The sequence below is a fragment of the Oreochromis aureus genome, linkage group 3, assembly GCF_013358895.1.
Source record: "Oreochromis aureus strain Israel breed Guangdong linkage group 3, ZZ_aureus, whole genome shotgun sequence".
Lineage (NCBI taxonomy): Eukaryota > Metazoa > Chordata > Actinopteri > Cichliformes > Cichlidae > Oreochromis > Oreochromis aureus.
Genome location: NC_052944.1, coordinates 25,909,692 through 25,916,011, shown reverse-complemented (window position 1 = coordinate 25,916,011; position 6,320 = coordinate 25,909,692).

Here is a 6,320-nt window from a genome sequence, read left to right as displayed (position 1 = left end):
GCTGAAAATCTGATACCACAACATTTCTGTCTGGGCCTCCAAGAAAAGAGGAAATGCAGCCTGTGGTTTCAGCCTGAAGTCTAACGTTTGTCTTCTTTAAAGTCAACACAGCACAGTGGAAATGTGCAGGTATGACAATGTGTGAAAACAGGTTAAAAGTAGCTTTATTGTGGTGATGACACATGCTGGACTAAAGAATAAATAAAGCATGTGGGCATCAAGAGAAACGGTGAAAAGCTTGTTTCTCACGCTCATGTCTTTAAGAGTCTCTGCATGGACGTGCTGTAAATGTTCATTTATCTCTGAAATAAATAAAATCATCCATCACTCTCTCTGTCCACAAAATCATATACAGATATGTTTTTCTTCTTACTGCAACTTCCAAACAGGCCAGTTCCTCACAGTATAACACAAAACTCCAAAGTATAATCACTGCTTTGTAACCAGCAGAGGAGCCAGTAAATCATCTATACCTACTGATACTAATGTGTCTGTTTGGCTGGTGTTACAGAAATGGTTCCTACACCTGTGATGATGACGTCAGTGTTTGACTCCAAACTGTCTGCTGGACTCTGCAGTATCACAGAGTCCCCAAGTTTTTAGGCCTTTTTAGACTTCATGTCTGGAGGCATTACAACCTCATGACATATTGATGTGTACTGAAATTTCTGCACTTATGTTAACATATAAGCTGCAAATAACATGAAAACATGAAGTTAAATTTTAATGTATTTTACCTTTCCCACAGAAAAGTGGAGGGATGGAGAAACACACCTGCTGTTAAACAATCTAAAACACTTTGATATCAACATGTATGCGAGTGTGTGTAGATGATACTGCACCAAACCTTAATCATAACCTTTGTAAGAAAGTGTTTGACAGAATGAAGGCTAGATGCTGTGTTTGCATGCGTTTAACTATTATTAATGTTATAGACTGTATATTGAGAATAAGAAGTGAGAAACTGAGGTACACGGCATTCTCATATGGAGGGGACTACCCAATCACAAAGTTACCACACCTTAAAGCATTCACTGCTCTGCTGTCCTTTTGGACTCTAATGTGGGTGGAGCCTATAGTAGCTTTCATTGTGTGAAAGATCACCTAGACGGGTTATGGAGAGACAGACAACCAGTCATGTTCACATTCACACCTGCAGGTAATCATCGGAATCACCAGTTAACATAATAATATATGACTTTGGACTGTGGGGAGAAGTCAGAGTACCTGGAGAGAACCCAGATAGGTAGAGGGAGAACATGCAAACTTCACACAAACAGCCCCAGCTGGTGGATTCAAACCAACAACTTTCTTCCTGTGAGGCAACAGTATGAACCACTGTATCTATGTGCCACATTTCTACTTCTGGTTTAATGTCTGTGTAGGTTCTCAGTCATTCAGCTCATGGTAGTCTAAGAAGTTTGGAAGGAAAGTGACTAAACTTCTTCAACTTTCTTGAAGACGTGTCACCTCTGGGGTCTTCACTCACTCCCGTTCTGTTAACCGTCAGCTGGGGGGCTGGGAGGAGGTGCTGGCCGTCAGATTGGGGTCTGGGATGCGGGGCCTCCCTGCTCCTGCAGATAAGGAGGCGGTCCGCTTGCCTCCACCCCAGAGAGAAGGGTTACATCTCCTGGGTCTAGGTGCGGCTTGCCCCTCTGGGGGCGGGGGTACCGGGACCTGGGATATAGAGTATGTTTGGAGAGTGTGATTGTCTGTTCAGTTTCTATTTGTGTCTGTCTACACGTTGGGTGAGTGCCGAGTATTTGGTTGTGTATATGAGGGTGGGAATGCACGTTTGTGGCTGCGTGCGCCTGTTCGTCTGTGTCTATATGTCAGGTTGGGTCTTAGACTCGACCTTTCTGGGAACATCTCAGGCCCTCCAAAGTATGGAGGCCTATCTCCCCTCACCACACTCCCTGCCAGTGGCTGATGCCCTCAGACATTGGTGTGTTGCTGGTTCTTGTCGACTGGGGCTGGGCGCTCATGTATGTACCGGCTCACCCTGGTGGCTGATTGGCGGGGCCTGGCGCCTGTGGCCCGGCTGAGCCCCTTCCGGGGTGGTGCCCTCAGGCCTCTGGCCTCTGGGCCTGAGGCTCGGTCCTCTCTGGCACAGTTGGCTGCCGGCAGAGCCCACGGGCACGCCACTGCAACCCCTCTGGCCTCTGCTCTTGTTTGGGGCTCTACTCTACTCAGCTCTTCCCAGGAGGGTGGCACGGTTGCCCCCCTTGGTGGTCCTCCTTGGGTCCTCGTACTCTGGGGCCTGGATCTCCTCCATACCTGCTTCATGCCCTGGGGACGGGCTATGACTCCCCACACCCCTAGCAGATCATTACATGGAGAAACCCTTTGGAATACAAGCATGCTGATCCACACAGGTGTGCACACAGGTGTACACACGGGTGTTCACAGACACAAACTACACCTTTCTTGGCTGCTGCCTCAAAGCACATTGTGCGCTGTTGATCTTGCGTGCTGCACAATAAAATGTAATATTTAGTATCTACTGTTATCAACTGTTAGCTAGTTTATTGTGATGGTGTTGTGTTTATTATGTTGCTCTTTTTTGTTTGTTTTCTCTTCTGTTTTTTTTCTCCATACAGGTGATCCAGGTGTTTTGTTTGCTTTTCTTTCTTTCTTCTCCCTTTCTCACCATCTCTTCTCCCTCTATTTTTCTTTTCTCTCCTCTCTTTCTTTCATTCTTTCTCCCTGTCCTGTCCCCCAGTCATGTCTGTCCCGTCTGTAACAACCGAAAATAAAATAAAATAAATACATAATTATAATAAAGGTCAATCAAACGGACCAATATGCTAAGGCCATGATGATCCACTTGGTAAAGTAAATCCGCTTGGCATCTTTCTTGGCCTTAAGACAACAATTCTGATGGCTAAAGATCCAAACGGGACAGGCAGGGGAAAAAAAGAGACAAAAGAGTGGCAGTTCAGATGAAAGTTTACAGTTTTACCGTTGTTTTAAGTTCACTGCTGCCATCTTGGATTGCCAACTCACAGTATGTGTGTCTGCTCAGACTTTCCAAGCGGTAAATGTGAGTTTAGTTCCACAAAAAAGAAGAAGAAAAAAACCTTTCAACTGGTAACTCAGAATTTCCATCTTCTGGCTTATTCAGAAATTATCACAGGAGATTTTGGGTGAGAATGCTGTGAGAGGTTGCCTCACCCCATCATGTGACATATTCAGGTCACCTGAAGAAAGATACTAGTGGGGTTGATGTGCCTGGGAGGAGATCTCAAAACAGGATTGTAGTTGACTGACAGCTGACGCCATAAGACACCACCTCTGGTCAATGATGGTCATTCACAGTGGACATAGATGGCCTCTTTCACTCCTCTTTCAAACCATCATACTTGTCTGTTCAAAATGTGAACACTGGCACCTTTAAATGAGTGATATTTGATATGATATTGGAGGCAGATGAAACCAAATAAATATTTTGAGATCATTGTCCGTGCATAAACCTGGAGTGTCACGTTCCTGGGTCTGTTGACCCAGCGTTTTGAGTTTTAGTTTATTTTGATGTTTATGGTTTATTTTTAAGTTCATTAGGTTATCCAAGTTCATTTGTTTATTTAGATTCCCCTTGTGTCTTCTACCCCTGTGTTTTAGTCTCCTTTTGCCCTTAATGTGTTTCCTGCTGCGTGTCTTATGTTGTCAAGGTTATATTGTCTTGTCTGCGTCTCATGTTTCCTGTTTTATTTTGAAGGTCTGTGTCCTATGTCAGTGTAGTCAGCTTTGCTTCCTTTGTCTCCTTATGTCAGACCAGTGTCAGCTGTTTCCCCATGTGTTTCCACTTCCCCTAATCACCCTTGTGTGTATTTAGTCTGTGTGTTTCTGTTCATTCCTTGTCAGGTTGTCTGCTGTTCACGCCATGTTCTTTATACCAGGTTTCTAGGTTTTATGTCCAGGTTTTTTTTGTATTGTTTGTTTAGATTTCCTAGTTTAGGTTTGCCTTGCCTTTTGTTTGTACCTTTTACCAGCCTCATTAAACGGCTCGCTTTTTGTTAACATTCCTGTTTTGTTCCCTGTTCCTTGGAGTCTGCATTTTGGGTCCTTCTCGTCAATTCATACAGTCTGCCCTCGCCAGACTGTGACATGGAGAGTGAGTGAGTGTGGTGGCCAGAAACTGAGAACAACACATTTTGGGAAGACAGCATTCATGTATGACACAATAAATGTCTGTGGATGTTCAGAAACATTGGCTGATAAGATGACTCAAGATAAAATATTCCAACATTATGATGATCCACAGCACACTGCACAAATCACATAAAAGTCAAAACATAATTATGAGCTGGTAAAATATGTCACCTGACCTGAAACAACAGAAGGTAAGAAGAAAACACAAGAAGCAAGCCTGCATGTTTGCAGTGGACAGGAAATGTGAACACGTCACACAACTGCTGTGGTCAAAGCTACAGGAGCTGTTTGAGGTTTGTATAAAGGAAAGGAAGCACAGAGAGGCCACAGTCAGAAGAAACACTCTGGTCTTATCTGTATTAAATGCAGCTTCTCTTTTATTATTGATGTAAAGTCAAAGTGTTTGAGATCAGCTGAGGATCAGAGTGCAGCAGGGCTGGATGTGAGGATGGGGCACTCTTTGCTCTGCATGACGGGCTTATTGTGTAAGTACATTTGTGACATTGTTTGAATGGCACTGATTAATGAAAGTGTTTCTCATGTGTGAGAATTAGAGTGTATCACTGGTTTGAAGTGTTTATCTGAGAGTTTGAACAAAGCATATTTGTGATGTTTCTGATAGTTACAGACAAATGTTGGCTGGTTCCTTGGTTCAGTTTAGTCTGGAGTATCGTGTTGGATACATCGCTGCTTGTTGCACTTGACTCATTGTTATTGTGTACAAGTTCATATATTAATAGTGTTTTATGCTACTAATAATTTGAAAATAGTTTTTTCATTTCAATATTGTTACCAAATTAAAGTTTATGTGCACAGAAACATTTTGATGAGCAGTAACTGTGTCATGTGAAAATTAATCTTTAAAAAACACTTTTGTTCATTTTGAGTTTGATTTTCTGTTTGATCCTGATGATGTTTAATCTTTACTTTAGTGCTCGGTACTCTTTTCTACATTAATGCTGAAGGTGAGAAATGTTTCTTTCTTTTCTTCACATTTATATAATATGTATAATTTTAATCTGATATTTCATATTTCATGCACCATTTGAAATCACATCCTGTTTCTCTGTTTGTGCATCGTTTTATTTAAGATATAAAATCAGTTTATTAACAATGAGTCAGTTAAATCCTGCAGCTCTGTGCAGTCACTCTGTGGTTTTATTCAGAATATTAATTAACTGCTTTTATCTGTTTCATGAAAACACATCTTATTATTTTCAAGTCCAAATGTCACCAGGATGCAGTAAATCTTTTGACTCTTAACAGCAGCAATAAAAATCAGTTCAGCTTCAAAATGACTTTATGCTTCCATCAATCTCTAACTTGATGTGTTTATGTGAACAGTTCCCAATAAGCCCACCGTGATCCTCGAACCATCCTGGCCTCAGATCTACAGCAGTGAGACAGTCACTGTCAGATGTGAAGGAAGTCAGTCGGTGTTTGTATGGAGAGATGACGAGTTCATCAGACCCCCAACATCTGAATACAGAATCAGCAGAGCTACTGAGTCTGACAGTGGAGGATACAGCTGCTGCACCATGAGTCTTTCAGTGTGCAGTGACATCATCACACTGACTGTATCATGTAAGTTGGACACATTTCATTCAGTCATATTGTTCTTTGTTTTAGTTTAGTAACAAAATCAGAGAAAATCATAACAAATATTAAACACAGATGTAATGATCTCAGTTTCTTCAGTACCTGCACATGTGTAGTTTCCACCACTGCAGCTCTGAATTATGACACAATTATTTTGTTTTTATAATTTATTTGAAGTTGTTGAACAAACATGATCAATAAATACAGAATGAGCAGAGCTGCTGTCTGACGATGGAAAATACAGATGCTGAAAAAAGAAAAGGCTGATCATCAACAGAGAAGAGTTCTGTTATCACATCACAGCCCTGGTTGGAGTCGGGGATAGCATACAGTATGAAAAACATCTGTGTAAATTATGGTGACTGATAAATGCTGCTGACTGTCCACTGGTTATGCATCTTTATGCATATATATTTATGTGATCATGATCCTTAAAACAAACATTTAAATAAAAAACAGATTAACAAAAAATCTGATAATAAGAGTTTCCACAATCAACTGGCCTCAGATCAGTTAACAGTGTATAGTTCACCTGTCTCTGCATTTAGGAGTACAGTTTGGTGGCAGAG